Source organism: Dendrobates tinctorius, unplaced genomic scaffold (assembly GCF_039654945.1).
Source record: "Dendrobates tinctorius isolate UK_male_01 unplaced genomic scaffold, ASM3965494v1 ptg000018l, whole genome shotgun sequence".
NCBI lineage: Eukaryota > Metazoa > Chordata > Amphibia > Anura > Dendrobatidae > Dendrobates > Dendrobates tinctorius.
In genome coordinates this window covers 21658515-21677500 of record NW_027361686.1, presented here as the reverse complement: position 1 = coordinate 21677500, position 18986 = coordinate 21658515, and the positions used below count along the sequence as shown (strand labels likewise).

At 35.9% G+C, this 18986-nt stretch overlaps 3 non-coding genes across 3 annotated transcripts; all 3 read right to left on the bottom strand.

Moving 5' to 3' along the window:
- Positions 1-2666: 2666 nt before the first annotated feature.
- Positions 2667-2739, bottom strand: TRNAL-CAA (transfer RNA leucine (anticodon CAA)). Its single transcript has one exon. It is a non-coding gene; the product is annotated as a tRNA-Leu (tRNA).
- Positions 2740-11735: 8996 nt separating this feature from the next.
- Positions 11736-11808, bottom strand: TRNAF-GAA (transfer RNA phenylalanine (anticodon GAA)). Its single transcript has one exon. It is a non-coding gene; the product is annotated as a tRNA-Phe (tRNA).
- A 6263-nt stretch (positions 11809-18071) lies between these two features.
- On the bottom strand, positions 18072-18144 carry TRNAF-GAA (transfer RNA phenylalanine (anticodon GAA)). The gene has a single exon. It is a non-coding gene; the product is annotated as a tRNA-Phe (tRNA).
- Positions 18145-18986: the final 842 nt, after the last annotated feature.

The following is an 18986-nucleotide window of genomic DNA, read 5'->3' as shown; positions in this document are numbered from 1 at the left end:
AACTGATTTCCCTAAAAAGCTTTGACCCCAGCATATTTTTGAGGATGTTTGTCTCAGTAATGCGACATCATTTTATAGTCAAACATACACTGCTGAAATCATTCAGCTAGTGTCTGATGCGTGCTGCCCATATATGCTATCAGATTCCCTTTAATTCCTCTTACATTTAAGAGAAACTGAAATAAACAAAATAGAGTAAAAATACCAAAAAATGCTAACTTGCTCAAAAAGAAAAAGTTCCACTTTCTCAAGTTTTTACCACTTTATTTTCCGCAGATAGTTGGACTGATTGTCTATGTGCTTTGCGTATTTTCCCCCTAAAATGTAAAATGGAAGCATGTTGCCAAAACCCGGGATCGAACCAGGGACCTTTCGATCTTCAGTCTAACTCTCTCCCAACTGAGCTACTTGAGCCATGCGCTATCTTTTTCAGTAGTGTTTCACACTCTATAAATGTCAATCAAAACCCTTGGAAGTATATATTTTTATGTTTCCTTTTTCTGTCTTTTTGCAGCACAATTTCTATTTTTATCCACTGCCATTTTGCTGTATATATTTAATAACTTTCATTAACTCTCTGTGAATGAGAAGAAAAAAACAGCAATTTTAAAATTGATTTTTTTTACATTTTCAATTTAACTCCATTTACCAGTTTAATAGAGACCCTGTTTGTGGGACAGTTGATAGTTGCACATGAAACACAATTTGCAGGCATACTGTTACATCAAGTTTTAGTTGTTATTAGATGCAAACTATTGGAGTAATATAGAGGCAAAAACTTAAAGAAAATATTTTAATGATTGTTAATGATGACAGTGAGAACATTTGTCCCAAAATGTGCTGAAACTTAGATGTCAGTAGCACATGCGCATTTCAAACTTTTTAAACTATGATTAACTACTTTTTAAGCTTTTGTTTATTAAGGATCATTATGGTCTAGTAATGAATGAAGTAAAACAATATGAAATTAGACCTGCCAGCAGTTTAGTTTATAGAAATCTACCAGGACATCACCATAGGAGTCGGACTGTCTGACTTAATAGGGAAAGAGAACACAGAGGTAAAGTGGTCCCTCCCCTTTGACCATCTGCAGCATTTTTCCAGTGCCTAAACAGCTAACATATGCACAAAAATCTATTTGATGTTCCTAGAGTTCTTTTTTGAAAGGACAATTTCTGATTCACCCCAAAAACTACCAGGAAGTGCCAAATTTGGGAACAGGTTTTTAAGGTCTATTACTAAGTTTGGTTTGACCCCCATCAAATCAATCACTGAAGAGAAGCGGTATTGTTTCTTGAAATATAAAGGTGATGTCAGAGGTGAGATTGAAACCCACACAGCGCCATAGATGGCTCAGCCATCCTGACTTCTGGTTGCTTTTGTTACTTAACTCTTTTCAAGTTAATCAGCAGAATTATGACCAATACTTGTGATTGACAGTGATTTTATAACAAATTTTACATTTTTTCTTTTAATACAGATTTCAAAACTATTAGTGATCGAGCCTAGTTTGAGCTTAATGGCCAAGCCCAATTTTTTCTAAAATATGACATGTATCACTTTATGTCGTATTAACTCTTCTGGAATGCTTCAACATATCCCCACAATTCGGAAAGTGTTTTTTGTGACACATTGTACTTAATATTAACAATTTAAGTCACTATAGTTTTAGTTTTTCCTGTGAAAGTAACTAAAGTTTGCTTTAAAATTTGAAATATTAGCAATTTTTATTCTTTGATTGTTTATATCCTTAAGCCAACTTTTCGCATCACACAAAATTTAATAAATAACATTTTCCAAATGTGTACTTTTTGTCAGCATTAATTTTTAAATCTCCATTTACTTTGTTAGGGTGATAGAAATGTTAGATTCTCACAAACGCAGAAACGCCCATCATTCTTCAGAAACTACTGTTAGGCCACACAGCAGGGCTTTGAAAATAAGACTGCTATTTGGGTTTTGGAATGCAAATTTTGCAAGCATAGTTTGCGGGTGAAATTTGCAGAGTACCAAAGGTACCAAAACAGCAGAAAACTCCCCCAACATGACCCCATTTTAGAAATTACTTCTCTCAATGAATTCATCAACACCTGCAACTACTATTTTCGCCCTGCAGGTGTTTTCACTCTGAAACATCCAGAATTGCAGTTTAGTGAACAGCTTGTGCTTACGGAGACAAGCACCCCATACATTTTTAAGTGGGCTCTCCTCATTGGAGCAATGCCAAACATGTAGATGCTTTGTCTTACCCTTAAAGTAGAAACCTCCAATATTTCAAATAAAAGATGTTGGGCCTGAGAGTGGACTTGTGTTTTTTGCCTTTTCAACTGATTTCCCAAAAAAGCTTTGACCCCAGCATATTTTTGAGGATGTTTGTCTCAGTAATGCGACATCATTTTATAGTCAAACATACACTGCTGAAATCATTCAGCTAGTGTCTGATGCGTGCTGCCCATATATGCTATCAGATTCCCTTTAATTCCTCTTACATTTAAGAGAAACTGAAATAAACAAAATAGAGTAAAAATACCAAAAAATGCTAACTTGCTCAAAAAGAAAAAGTTCCACTTTCTCAAGTTTTTACCACTTTATTTTCCGCAGATAGTTGGACTGATTGTCCATGTGCTTTGCGTATTTTCCCCCTAAAATGTAAAAGGGAAGGATGTTGCCAAAACCCGGGATCGAACCAGGGACCTTTAGATCTTGAGTCTAACACTCTCCCAACTGAGCTACTTCGGCCATGCACATATTATTTCAGTAGTGTTTCACACTCTACACATGTCAATCAAAACCCTTGGAAGTATATATTTTTATGTTTCCTTTTCCTGTCTTTTTGCAGCACAATTTCTATTTTTATCCACTGCCATTTTGCTGTACATATTTAATAACTTTCATTAACTCTCTGTGAATGAGAAGAAAAAAACAGCAATTTTAAAATTGATTTTTTTTACATTTTCAATTTAACTCCATTTACCAGTTTAATAGACACCCTGTTTGTGGGACAGTTGATAGTTGCACATGAAACACAATTTGCAGGCATAATGTTACATCAAGTTTTAGTTGTTATTAGATGCAAACTATTGGAGTAATATAGAGGCAAAAACTTAAAGAAAATATTTTAATGATTGTTAATGATGACATTGAGAACATTTGTCCCAAAATGTGCTGAAACTTAGATGTCAGTAGCACATGCGCATTTCAAACTTTTTAAACTATGATTAACTACTTTTTAAGCTTTTGTTTATTAAGGATCATTATGGTCTAGTAATGAATGAAGTAAAACAATATGAAATTAGACCTGCCAGCAGTTTAGTTTATAGAAATCTACCAGGACATCACCATAGGAGTCGGACTGTCTGACTTAATAGGGAAAGAGAACACAGAGGTAAAGTGGTCCCTCCCCTTTGACCATCTGCAGTATTTTTCCAGTGCCTAAACAGCTAACATATGCACAAAAATCTATTTGATGTTCCTAGAGTTCTTTTTTGAAAGGACAATTTCTGATTCACCCCAAAAACTACCAGGAAGTGCCAAATTTGGGAACAGGTTTTTAAGGTCTATTACTAAGTTTGGTTTGACCCCCATCAAATCAATCACTGAAGAGAAGCTGTATTGTTTCTTGAAATATAAAGGTAATGTCAGAGGTGAGATTGAAACCCACACAGCACCATAGATGGCTCAGCCATCCTGACTTCTGGTTGCTTTTGTTACTTAACTCTTTTCAAGTTAATCAGCAGAATTATGACCAATACGTGTGATTGACAGTGATTTTATAACAAATTTTACATTTCTTCTTTTAATACAGATTTCAAAACTATTAGTGATCGAGCCTAGTTTGAGCTAAATGGCCAAGCCCAATTTTTTCTAAAATATGACATGTATCACTTTATGTCGTATTAACTCTTCTGGAATGCTTCAACATATCCCCACAATTCGGAAAGTGTTTTTTGTGACACATTGTACTTAATATTAACAATTTAAGTCACTATAGTTTTAGTTTTTCCTGTGAAAGTAACTAAAGTTTGCTTTAAAATTTGAAATATTAGCAATTTTTATTCTTTGATTGTTTATATCCTTAAGCCAACTTTTCGCATCACACAAAATTTAATAAATAACATTTTCCAAATGTGTACTTTTTGTCAGCATTAATTTTTAAATCTCCATTTACTTTGTTAGGGTGATAGAAATGTTAGATTCTCACAAACGCAGTAACGCCCATAATACTTCAGAAACTACTGTTTGGCCACACAGCAGGGCTTTGAAAATAAGACTGCTATTTGGGTTTTGGAATGCAAATTTTGCAAGCATAGTTTGCGGGTGAAATTTGCAGAGTACCAAAGGTACCAAAACAGCAGAAAACTCCCCCAACATGACCCCATTTTAGAAATTACTTCTCTCAATGAATTCATCAACACCTGCAACTGCTATTTTCGCCCTGCAGGTGTTTTCACTCTGAAACATCCAGAATTGCAGTTTAGTGAACAGCTTGTGCTTACGGAGACAAGCACCCCATACATTTTTAAGTGGGCTCTCCTCATTGGAGCAATGCCAAACATGTAGATGCTTTGTCTTACCCTTAAAGTGGAAACCTCCAATATTTCAAATAAAAGATGTTGGGCCTGAGAGTGGACTTGTGTTTTTTTGCCTTTTCAACTGATTTCCCAAAAAAGCTTTGACCCCAGCATATTTTTGAGGATGTTTGTCTCAGTAATGCGACATCATTTTATAGTCAAACATACACTGCTGAAATCATTCAGCTAGTGTCTGATGCGTGCTGCCCATATATGCTATCAGATTCCCTTTAATTGCTCTTACATTTAAGAGAAACTGAAATAAACAAAATAGAGTAAAAATACCAAAAAATGCTAACTTGCTCAAAAAGAAAAAGTTCCACTTTCTCAAGTTTTTACCACTTTATTTTCCGCAGATAGTTGGACTGATTGTCCATGTGCTTTGCGTATTTTCCCCCTAAAATGTAAAAGGGAAGCATGTTGCCGAAATCCGGGATCGAACCAGGGACCTTTAGATGTTCAGTCTAACTCTCTCCCAACCGAGCTACTTCGGCCATGCGCATATTTTTTCAGTAGCGTTTCACACTCTACAAATGTCAATCAAAACCCTTGGAAGTATATATTTTTATGTTCCCTTTTTCTGTCTTTTTGCAGCACAATTTCTATTTTTATCCACTGCCATTTTACTGTACATATTTAATAACTTTCATTAACTCTCTGTGAATGAGAAGAAAAAAACAGCAATTTTAAAATTGATTTTTTTTACATTTTCAATTTGACTCCATTTACCATTTTAATAGAGACCCTGTTTGTGGGACAGTTGATAGTTGCACATGAAACACAATTTGCAGGCATAATGTTACATCAAGTTTTAGTTGTTATTAAATGCAAACTATTGGAGTAATATAGAGGCAAAAACTTAAAGAAAATATTTTAATGATTGTTAATGATGACAGTGAGAACATTTGTCCCAAAATGTGCTGAAACTTAGATGTCAGTAGCACATGCGCATTTCAAACTTTTTAAACTATGATTAACTACTTTTTAAGCTTTTGTTTATTAAGGATCATTATGGTCTAGTAATGAATGAAGTAAAACAATATGAAATTAGACCTGCCAGCAGTTTAGTTTATAGAAATCTACCAGGACATCACCATAGGAGTCGGACTGTCTGACTTAATAGGGAAAGAGAACACAGAGGTAAAGTGGTCCCTCCCCTTTGACATCTGCAGTATTTTTCCAGTGCCTAAACAGCTAACATATGCACAAAAATCTATTTGATGTTCCTAGAGTTCTTTTTTGAAAGGACAATTTCTGATTCACCCCAAAAACTACCAGGAAGTGCCAAATTTGGGAACAGGTTTTTAAGGTCTATTACTAAGTTTGGTTTGACCCCCATCAAATCAATCACTGAAGAGAAGCGGTATTGTTTCTTGAAATATAAAGGTGATGTCAGAGGTGAGATTGAAACCCACACAGCGCCATAGATGGCTCAGCCATTCTGACTTCTGGTTGCTTTTGTTACTTAACTCTTTTCAAGTTAATCAGCAGAATTAAGACCAATACTTGTGATTGACAGTGATTTTGTAACAAATTTTACAATTTTTTTTTTAATAAAGATTTCAAAACTATTAGTGATCGAGCCTAGTTTGAGCTAAATGGCCAAGCCCAATTTTTTCTAAAATATGACATGTATCACTTTATGTCGTATTAACTCTTCTGGAATGCTTCAACATATCCGCACAATTCGGAAAGTGTTTTTTTGTGACACATTTTACTTAATATTAACAATTTAAGTCACTATAGTTTTAGTTTTTCCTGTGAAAGTAACTAAAGTTTGCTTTAAAATTTGAAATATTAGCAATTTTTATTTTGGTTTATTTTGGAATGCAAATTTTGCAAGCATAGTTTGCGGTGAAATTTGCAGAGTATCAAAGGTACCAAAACAGCAGAAAACTCCCCCAACATGACTCCATTTTAGAAATTACTTCTCTCAATGAATTCATCAACACCTGCAACTACTATTTTCGCCCTGCAGGTGTTTTCACTCTGAAACATCCAGAATTGCAGTTTAGTGAACAGCTTGTGCTTACGGAGACAAGCACCCCATACATTTTTAAGTGGGCTCTCCTCATTGGAGCAATGCCAAACATGTAGATGCTTTTTCTTACCCTTAAAGTAGAAACCTCCAATATTTCAAATAAAAGATGTTGGGCCTGAGAGTGGACTTGTGTTTTTTGCCTTTTCAACTGATTTCCCAAAAAAGCTTTGACCCCAGCATATTTTTGAGGATGTTTGTCTCAGTAATGCGACATCATTTTATAGTCAAACATACACTGCTGAAATCATTCAGCTAGTGTCTGATGCGTGCTGCCCATATATGCTATCAGATTCCCTTTAATTCCTCTTACATTTAAGAGAAACTGAAATAAACAAAATAGAGTAAAAATACCAAAAAATGCTAACTTGCTCAAAAAGAAAAAGTTCCACTTTCTCAAGTTTTTACCACTTTATTTTCCGCAGATAGTTGGACTGATTGTCCATGTGCTTTGCGTATTTTCCCCCTAAAATGTAAAAGGGAAGGATGTTCCCGAAATACGGGATCGAACCAGGGACCTTTAGATGTTCAGTCTAATGCTCTCCCAACTGAGCTACTTCGGCCATGCACATATTATTTCAGTAGCGTTTCACACTCTACAAATGTCAATCAAAACCCTTGGAAGTATATATTTTTATGTTCCCTTTTTCTGTCTTTTTGCAGCACAATTTCTATTTTTATCCACTGCCATTTTGCTGTACATATTTAATAACTTTCATTAACTCTCTGTGAATGAGAAGAAAAAAACATCAATTTTAAAATTGATTTTTTTTACATTTTCAATTTGACTCCATTTACCAGTTTAATAGAGACCCTGTTTGTGGGACAGTTGATAGTTGCACATGAAACACAATTTGCAGGCATAATGTTACATCAAGTTTTAGTGGTTATTAGATACAAACTATTGGAGTAATATAGAGGCAAAAACTTAAAGAAAATATTTTAATGATTGTTAATGATGACAGTGAGAACATTTGTCCCAAAATGTGCTGAAACTTAGATGTCAGTAGCACATGCGCATTTCAAACTTTTTAAACTATGATTAACTACTTTTTAAGCTTTTGTTTATTAAGGATCATTATGGTCTAGTAATGAATGAAGTAAAACAATATGAAATTAGACCTGCCAGCAGTTTAGTTTATAGAAATCTACCAGGACATCACCATAGGAGTCGGACTGTCTGATTTAATAGGGAAAGAGAACACAGAGGTAAAGTGGTCCCTCCCCTTTGACATCTGCAGTATTTTTCCAGTGCCTAAACAGCTAACATATGCACAAAAATCTATTTGATGTTCCTAGAGTTCTTTTTTGAAAGGACAATTTCTGATTCACCCCAAAAACTACCAGGAAGTGCCAAATTTGGGAACAGGTTTTTAAGGTCTATTACTAAGTTTGGTTTGACCCCCATCAAATCAATCACTGAAGAGAAGCGGTATTGTTTCTTGAAATATAAAGGTGATGTCAGAGGTGAGATTGAAACCCACACAGCGCCATAGATGGCTCAGCCATCCTGACTTCTGGTTGCTTTTGTTACTTAACTCTTTTCAAGTTAATCAGCAGAATTATGACCAATACTTGTGATTGACAGTGATTTTATAACAAATTTTACATTTTTTCTTTTAATACAGATTTCAAAACTATTAGTGATCGAGACTAGTTTGAGCTAAATGGCCAAGCCCAATTTTTTCTAATATATGACATGTATCACTTTATGTCGTATTAACTCTTCTGGAATGCTTCAACATATCCCCACAATTCGGAAAGTGTTTTTTGTGACACATTGTACTTAATATTAACGATTTAAGTCACTATAGTTTTAGTTTTTCCTGTGAAAGTAACTAAAGTTTGCTTTAAAATTTGAAATATTAGCAATTTTTATTCTTTGATTGTTTATATCCTTAAGCCAACTTTTCGCATCACACAAAATTTAATAAATAACATTTTCCAAATGTGTACTTTTTGTCAGCATTAATTTTTAAATCTCCATTTACTTTGTTAGGGTGATAGAAATGTTAGATTCTTACAAACGCAGAAACGCCCATAATTCTTCAGAAACTGCTGTTTGGCCACACAGCAGGGCTTTGAAAATAAGACTGCTATTTGGGTTTTGGAATGCAAATTTTGCAAGCATAGTTTGCGGGTGAAATTTGCAGAGTACCAAAGGTACCAAAACAGCAGAAAACTCCCCCAAAATGACCCCATTTTAGAAATTACTTCTCTCAATGAATTCATCAATACCTGCAACTACTATTTTCGCCCTGCAGGAGTTTTCACTCTGAAACATCTAGAATTGCAGTTTAGTGAACAGCTTGTGCTTACGGAGACAAGCACCCCAAACATTTTTAAGTGGGCTCTCCTCATTGGAGCAATGCCAAACATGTAGATGCTTTGTCTTACCCTTAAAGTAGAAACCTCCAATATTTCAAATAAAAGATGTTGGGCCTGAGAGTGGACTTGTGTTTTTTGCCTTTTCAACTGATTTCCCAAAAAAGCTTTGACCCCAGCATATTTTTGAGGATGTTTGTCTCAGTAATGCGACATCATTTTATAGTCAAACATACAATGCTGAAATCATTCAGCTAGTGTCTGATGCGTGCTGCCCATATATGCTATCAGATTCACTTTAATTCCTCTTACATTTAAGAGAAACTGAAATAAACAAAATAGAGTAAAAATACCAAAAAATGCTAACTTGCTCAAAAAGAAAAAGTTCCACTTTCTCAAGTTTTTACCACTTTATTTTCCGCAGATAGTTGGACTTATTGTCCATGTGCTTTGCGTATTTTCCCCCTAAAACGTAAAAGGTAAGGATGTTGCCGAATCCCGGGATCGAACCAGGGACCTTTATTCTAACGCTCTCCCAACTGCGCTACTTGGGCCATGCACATATTTTTTCAGTAGTGTTTCACACTCTACAAATGTCAATCAAAACCCTTGGAAGTATATATTTTTATGTTTCCTTTTTCTGTCTTTTTGCAGCACAATTTCTATTTTTATCCACTGCCATTTTGCTGTACATATTTAATAACTTTCATTAACTCTCTGTGAATGAGAAGAAAAAAACAGCAATATTAAAATTGATTTTTTTTTACATTTTCAATTTGACTCCATTTACCAGTTTAATAGAGACCCTGTTTGTGGGACAGTTGATAGTTGCACATGAAACACAATTTGCAGGCATAATGTTACATCAAGTTTTAGTTGTTATTAGATGCAAACTATTGGAGTAATATAGAAGCAAAAACTTAAAGAAAATATTTTAATGATTGTTAATGATGACAGTGAGAACATTTGTCCCAAAATGTGCTGAAACTTAGATGTCAGTAGCACATGCGCATTTCAAACTTTTTAAACTATGATTAACTACTTTTTAAGCTTTTGTTTATTAAGGATCATTATGGTCTAGTAATGAATGAAGTAAAACAATATGAAATTAGACCTGCCTGCAGTTTAGTTTATAGAAATCTACCAGGACATCACCATAGGAGTCGGACTGTCTGACTTAATAGGGAAAGAGAACACAGAGGTAAAGTGGTCCCTCCCCTTTGACCATCTGCAGTATTTTTCCAGTGCCTAAACAGCTAACATATGCACAAAAATCTATTTGATGTTCCTAGAGTTCTTTTTTGAAAGGACAATTTCTGATTCACCCCAAAAACTACCAGGAAGTGCCAAATTTGGGAACAGGTTTTTAAGGTCTATTACTAAGTTTGGTTTGACCCCCATCAAATCAATCACTGAAGAGAAGCGGTATTGTTTCTTGAAATATAAAGGTGATGTCAGAGGTGAGATTGAAACCCACACAGCGCCATAGATGGCTCAGCCATCCTGACTTCTGGTTGCTTTTGTTACTTAACTCTTTTCAAGTTAATCAGCAGAATTATGACCAATACTTGTGATTGACAGTGATTTTATAACAAATTTTACATTTTTTCTTTTAATACAGATTTCAAAACTATTAGTGATCGAGACTAGTTTGAGCTAAATGGCCAAGCCCAATTTTTTCTAATATATGACATGTATCACTTTATGTCGTATTAACTCTTCTGGAATGCTTCAACATATCCCCACAATTCGGAAAGTGTTTTTTGTGACACATTGTACTTAATATTAACGATTTAAGTCACTATAGATTTAGTTTTTCCTGTGAAAGTAACTAAAGTTTGCTTTAAAATTTGAAATATTAGCAATTTTTATTCTTTGATTGTTTATATCCTTAAGCCAACTTTTCGCATCACACAAAATTTAATAAATAACATTTTCCAAATGTGTACTTTTTGTCAGCATTAATTTTTAAATCTCCATTTACTTTGTTAGGGTGATAGAAATGTTAGATTCTTACAAACGCAGAAACGCCCATAATTCTTCAGAAACTGCTGTTTGGCCACACAGCAGGGCTTTGAAAATAAGACTGCTATTTGGGTTTTGGAATGCAAATTTTGCAAGCATAGTTTGCGGGTGAAATTTGCAGAGTACCAAAGGTACCAAAACAGCAGAAAACTCCCCCAACATGACCCCATTTTAGAAATTACTTCTCTCAATGAATTCATCAATACCTGCAACTACTATTTTCGCCCTGCAGGAGTTTTCACTCTGAAACATCTAGAATTGCAGTTTAGTGAACAGCTTGTGCTTACGGAGACAAGCACCCCAAACATTTTTAAGTGGGCTCTCCTCATTGGAGCAATGCCAAACATGTAGATGCTTTGTCTTACCCTTAAAGTAGAAACCTCCAATATTTCAAATAAAAGATGTTGGGCCTGAGAGTGGACTTGTGTTTTTTGCCTTTTCAACTGATTTCCCAAAAAAGCTTTGACCCCAGCATATTTTTGAGGATGTTTGTCTCAGTAATGCGACATCATTTTATAGTCAAACATACACTGCTGAAATCATTCAGCTAGTGTCTGATGCGTGCTGCCCATATATGTTATCAGATTCCCTTTAATTCCTCTTACATTTAAGAGAAACTGAAATAAACAAAATAGAGTAAAAATACCAAAAATTGTTAACTTGCTCAAAAAGAAAAAGTTGCACTTTCTCAAGTTTTTACCACTTTATTTTCCGCAGATAGTTGGACTGATTGTCCCTGTGCTTTGCATATTTTCCCCCTAAAATGTAAAGGTTGTTGCCAAAACCCAGGATCGAACCAGGGACCTTTAGATCTTCAGTCTAACGCTCTCCCAACTGAGCTACTTCGGCCATGAACATATTATTTCAGTAGTGTTTCACACTCTACAAATGTCAATCAAAACCATTGGAAGTATATATTTTTATGTTTCCTTTTTCTGTCTTTTTGCAGCACAATTTCTATTTTTATCCACTGCCATTTTGCTGTACATATTTAATAACTTTCATTAACTCTCTGTGAATGACAAGTAAAAAACAGCAATTTTAAAATTGATTTTTTTTACATTTTCAATTTGACTCCATTTACCAGTTTAATAGAGACCCTGTGTTTGTGGGACAGTTGATAGTTGCACATGAAACACAATTTGCAGGCATAATGTTACATCAAGTTTTAGTTGTTATTAGATGCAAACTATTGGAGTAATATAGAGGCAAAAACTTAAAGAAAATATTTTAATGATTGTTAATGATGACAGTGAGAACATTTGTCCCAAAATGTGCTGAAACTTAGATGTCAGTAGCACATGCGCATTTCAAACTTTTTAAACTATGATTAACTACTTTTTAAGCTTTTGTTTATTAAGGATCATTATGGTCTAGTAATGAATGAAGTAAAACAATATGAAATGAGACCTGCCAGCAGTTCAGTTTATAGAAATCTACCAGGACATCACCATAGGAGTCGGACTGTCTGACTTAATAGGGAAAGAGAACACAGAGGTAAAGTGGTCCCTCCCCTTTGACCATCTGCAGTATTTTTCCAGTGCCTAAACAGCTAACATATGCACAAAAATCTATTTGATGTTCCTAGAGTTCTTTTTTGAAAGGACAATTTCTGATTCACCCCAAAAACTACCAGGAAGTGCCAAATTTGGGAACAGGTTTTTAAGGTCTATTACTAAGTTTGGTTTGACCCCCATCAAATCAATCACTGAAGAGAAGCGGTATTGTTTCTTGAAATATAAAGGTGATGTCAGAGGTGAGATTGAAACCCACACAGCGCCATAGATGGCTCAGCCATCCTGACTTCTGGTTGCTTTTGTTACTTAACTCTTTTCAAGTTAATCAGCAGAATTATGACCAATACTTGTGATTGACAGTGATTTTATAACAAATTTTACATTTTTTCTTTTAATACAGTTTTCAAAACTATTAGTGATCGAGCCTAGTTTGAGCTAAATGGCCAAGCCCAATTTTTTCTAAAATATGACATGTATCACTTTATGTCATATTAACTCTTCTGGAATGCTTCAACATATCCCCACAATTCGGAAAGTGTTTTTTGTGACACATTGTACTTAATAGTAACGATTTAAGTCACTATAGTTTTAGTTTTTCCTGTGAAAGTAACTAAAGTTTGCTTTAAAATTTGAAATATTAGCAATTTTTATTCTTTGATAGTTTATATCCTTAAGCCAACTTTTCGCATCACACAAAATTTAATAAATAACATTTTCCAAATGTGTACTTTTTGTCAGCATTAATTTTTAAATCTCCATTTACTTTGTTAGGGTGATAGAAATGTTAGATTCTCACAAACGCAGTAACGCCCATAATTCTTCAGAAACTACTGTTTGGCCACACATTGAAGAAGACTCAGGTCTTCAAAAATTCATTTATAACAACAAGCAAAAAGGCAGCAACACTTACCTGCCCAGGTCTAGAACAAATGCACTGCAGGGTGCAGCCAGCCCATATAGCAAGATGTCAGCAACACAGGTGCAAAATACCAGATTAACAGCCACTCTCCACATACCCATTCCTGGAGGGGGTGACTGCCCAGTATACAATTGCACAATGAGGGTCCGCATAGGGTACCGTTCACACAAGGGAACTGCATGGTGTCTGGTTCACAGCCTATTAGTAACGCCCCTACTATTCGATTAGGCGGGCTGGCCAGCACCCTCTCAATGCATCCCAGTGTGAACACCCCTCATACGAGACCAAACGTGTCTGGGCTCGGCTGCACCCCGAATAATGTAGTGCAAAAAAATTTTTACCAATTAGTGAGGTATTAGCTGATATTTTGGCCAAAATACTTGAGCCCGTAAACTGCGCCAAAGTTCCTCACGCTTACGGGTCCCTACACTAAACTAAATAGCAAAGCCATTGAAGAAGACTCAGGTCTTCAAAAATTCATTTATAACAACAAGCAAAAAGGCAGCAACACTTACCTGCCCAGGTCTAGAACAAATGCACTGCAGGGTGCAGCCAGCCCATATAGCAATATGTCAGCAACACAGGTGCAAAATACCAGATTAACAGCCACTCTCCACATACCCATTCTTGGAGGGGGTGACTGCCCAGTATACAATTGCACAATGAGGGTCCGCATAGGGTACCGTTCACACAAGGGAACTGCATGGTGTCTGGTTCACAGCCTATTAGTAACGCCCCTACTATTCAATTAGGCGGGCTGGCCAGCACCCTCTCAATGCATCCCAGTGTGAACACCCCTCATACGAGACCAAACGTGTCTGGGCTCGGCTGCACCCCGAATAATGTAGTGCAAAAAATTTTTTACCAATTAGTGAGGTATTAGCTGATATTTTGGCCAAAATACTTGAGCCCGTATACTGCGCCAAAGTTCCTCACGCTTACGGGTCCCTACACTAAACTAAATAGCAAAGCCATTGAAGAAGACTCAGGTCTTCAAAAATTCATTTATAACAACAAGCAAAAAGGCAGCAACACTTACCTGCCCAGGTCTAGAACAAATGCACTGCAGGGTGCAGCCAGCCCATATAGCAAGATGTCAGCAACACAGGTGCAAAATACCAGATTAACAGCCACTCTCCACATACCCATTCCTGGAGGGGGTGACTGCCCAGTATACAATTGCACAATGAGGGTCCGCATAGGGTACCGTTCACACAAGGGAACTGCATGGTGTCTGGTTCACAGCCTATTAGTAACGCCCCTACTATTCATTTTTTTAGCACCCTCTCAATGCATCCCAGTGTGAACACCCCTCATACGAGACCAAACGTGTCTGGGTGCTGGCCAGCCCGCCTAATCGAATAGTAGGGGCGTTACTAATAGGCTGTGAACCAGACACCATGCAGTTCTCTTGTGTGAATGGTACCCTATGCGGACCCTCATTGTGCAATTGTATACTGGGCAGTCACCCCCTCCAGGAATGGGTATGTGGAGAGTGGCTGTTAATCTGGTATTTTGCACCTGTGTTGCTGACATCTTGCTATATGGGCTGGCTGCACCCTGCAGTGCATTTGTTCTAGACATGGGCAGGTAAGTGTTGCTGCCTTTTTGCTTGTTGTTATGTTTGGCCACACAGCAGGGCTTTGAAAATAAGACTGCTATTTGGGTTTTGGAATGCAAATTTTGCAAGCATAGTTTGCGGGTGAAATTTGCAGAGTACCAAAGGTACCAAAACAGCAGAAAACTCCCCCAACATGACCCCATTTTAGAAATTACTTCTCTCAATGAATTCATTAACACCTGCAACTACTATTTTAGCCCTGCAGATGTTTTCACTCTGAAACATCCAGAATTGCAGTTTAGTGAACAGCTTGTGCTTACGGAGACAAGCACCCCATACATTTTTAAGTGGGCTCTCCTCATTGGAGCAATGCCAAACATGTAGATGCTTTGTCTTACCCTTAAAGTAGAAACCTCCAATATTTCAAATAAAAGATGTTGGGCCTGAGAGTGGACTTGTGTTTTTTGCCTTTTCAACTGATTTCCCAAAAAAGCTTTGACCCCAGCATATTTTTGAGGATGTTTGTCTCAGTAATGCGACATCATTTTATAGTCAAACATACACTGCTGAAATCATTCAGCTAGTGTCTGATGCGTGCTGCCCATATATGCTATCAGATTCCCTTTAATTCCTCTTACATTTAAGAGAAACTGAAATAAACAAAATAGAGTAAAAATACCAAAAAATGCTAACTTGCTCAAAAAGAAAAAGTTTCCACTTTATTTTCCTCAGATAGTTGGACTGATTGTCCCTGTGCTTTGCATATTTTCCCCCTAAAATGTAAAGGGGAAGGATGTTGCAGAAACCCGGGATCAAACCAGGGACCTTTAGATCTTCAGTCTAACGCTCTCGCAACTGAGCTACTTCGGCGATGCACATATTATTTCAGTAGTGTTTCACACTCTACAAATGTCAATCAAAACCCTTGGAAGTATATATTTTTATGTTTCCTTTTTCTGTCTTTTTGCAGCACAATTTCTATTTTTATCCACTGCCATTTTGCTGTACATATTTAATAACTTTCATTAACTCTCTGTGAATGACAAGAAAAAAACAGCAATTTTAAAATTGATTTTTTTTACATTTTCAATTTGACTCCATTTACCAGTTTAATAGAGACCCTGTGCTTGTGGGACAGTTGATAGTTGCACATGAAACACAATTTGCAGGCATAATGTTACATCAAGTTTTAGTTGTTATTAGATGCAAACTATTGGAGTAATATAGAGGCAAAAACTTAAAGAAAATATTTTAATGATTGTTAATGATGACAGTGAGAACATTTGTCCCAAAATGTGCTGAAACTTAGATGTCAGTAGCACATGCGCATTTCAAACTTTTTAAACTATGATTAACTACTTTTTAAGCTTTTGTTTATTAAGGATCATTATGGTCTAGTAATGAATGAAGTAAAACAATATGAAATTAGACCTGCCAGCAGTTTAGTTTATAGAAATCTACCAGGACATCACCATAGGAGTTGGACTGTCTGACTTAATAGGGAAAGAGAACACAGAGGTAAAGTGATCCCTCCCCTTTGACCATCTGCAGTATTTTTCCAGTGCCTAAACAGCTAACATATGCACAAAAATCTATTTGATGTTCCTAGAGTTCTTTTTTGAAAGGACAATTTCTGATTCACCCCAAAAACTACCAGGAAGTGCCAAATTTGGGAACAGGTTTTTAAGGTCTATTACTATGTTTGGTTTGACCCCCATCAAATCAATCACTGAAGAGAAGCGGTATTGTTTCTTGAAATATAAAGGTGATGTCAGAGGTGAGATTGAAACCCACACAGCGCCATAGATGGCTCAGCCATCCTGACTTCTGGTTGCTTTTGTTACTTAACTCTTTTCAAGTTAATCAGCAGAATTATGACCAATACTTGTGATTGACAGTGATTTTATAACAAATTTTACATTTTTTCTTTTAATACAGATTTCAAAACTATTAGTGATCGAGCCTAGTTTGAGCTAAATGGCCAAGCCCAATTTTTTCTAAAATATGACATGTATCACTTTATGTCGTATTAACTCTTCTGGAATGCTTCAACATATCCCCACAATTCGGAAAGTGTTTTTTGTGACACATTGTACTTAATATTAACGATTTAAGTCACTATAGTTTTAGTTTTTCCTGTGAAAGTAACTAAAGTTTGCTTTAAAATTTGAAATATTAGCAATTTTTATTCTTTGATTGTTTATATCCTTAAGCCAACTTTTCGCATCACACAAAATTTAATAAATAACATTTTCCAAATGTGTACTTTTTGTCAGCATTAATTTTTAAATCTCCATTTACTTTGTTAGGGTGATAGAAATGTTAGATTCTCACAAACGCAGTAACGCCCATAATTCTTCAGAAACTACTGTTTGGTCACACAGCAGGGCTTTGAAAATAAGATTGCTATTTGGATTTTAGAATGCAAATTTTGCAAACATAGTTTGCGGGTGAAATTTGCAGAGTACCAAAGGTACCAAAACAGCAGAAAACTTCCCCAACATGACCCCATTTTAGAAATTACTTCTCTCAATGAATTCATCAACACCTGCAACTACTATTTTCGCCCTGCAGGTGTTTTCACTCTGAAACATCCAGAATTGCAGTTTAGTGAACAGCTTGTGCTTACGGAGACAAGCACCCCATACATTTTTAAGTGGGCTCTCCTCATTGGAGCAATGCCAAACATGTAGATGCTTTGTCTTACCCTTAAAGTAGAAACCTCCAATATTTCAAATAAAAGATGTTGGGCCTGAGAGTGGACTTGTGTTTTTTGCCTTTTCAACTGATTTCCCAAAAAAGCTTTGACCCCAGCATATTTTTGAGGATGTTTGTCTCAGTAATGCGACATCATTTTATAGTCAAACATACACTGCTGAAATCATTCAGCTAGTGTCTGATGCGTGCTGCCCATATATGCTATCAGATCTATCAGATTCCCTTTAATTACTCTTACATTTAAGAGAAACTGAAATAAACAAAATAGAGTAAAAATACCAAAAAATGCTAACTTGCTCAAAAAGAAAAAGTTCCACTTTCTCAAGTTTTTACCACTTTATAGTTGGACTGATTGTCCATGTGCTTTGCGTATTTTCCCCGTAAAATGAAAGGATGTTGCCGAAACCCGGGATCGAACCAGGGACCTTTAGATCTTCAGTCTAACGCTCTCCCAACTGAGCTACTTCAGCCATGCACATATTATTTCAGTAGTGTTTCACACTCTACAAATGTCAATCAAAACCCTTGGAAGTATATATTTTTATGTTTCCTTTTTCTGTCTTTTTGCAGCACAATTTCTATTTTTATCCACTGCCATTTTGCTGTACATATTTAATAACTTTCATTAACTCTCTGTAAATGACAAGAAAAAAACAGCAATTTTAAAATTGATTTTTTTTACATTTTCAATTTGACTCCATTTACCAGTTTAATAGAGACCCTGTGTTTGTGGGACAGTTGATAGTTGCACATGAAACACAATTTGCAGGCATAATGTTACATCAAGTTTTAGTTGTTATTAGATGCAAACTATTGGAGTAATATAGAGGCAAAAACTTAAAGAAAATATTTTAATGATTGTTAATGATGACAGTGAGAACATTTGTCCCAAAATGTGCTGAAACTTAGATGTCAGTAGCACATGCGCATTTCAAACTTTTTAAACTATGATTAACTACTTTTTAAGCTTTTGTTTATTAAGGATCATTATGGTCTAGTAATGAATGAAGTAAAACAATATGAAATTAGACCTGCCAGCAGTTTAGTTTATAGAAATCTACCAGGACATCACCATAGCAGTCGGACTGTCTGACTTAATAGGGAAAGAGAACACAGAGGTAAAGTGGTTCCTCCCCTTTGACCATCTGCAGTATTTTTCCAGTGCCTAAACAGCTAACATATGCACAAAAATCTATTTGATGTTCCTAGAGTTCTTTTTTGAAAAGACAATTTCTGATTCACCCCAAAAACTACCAGGAAGTGCCAAATTTGGGAACAGGTTTTTAAGGTCTATTACTAAGTTTGGTTTGAC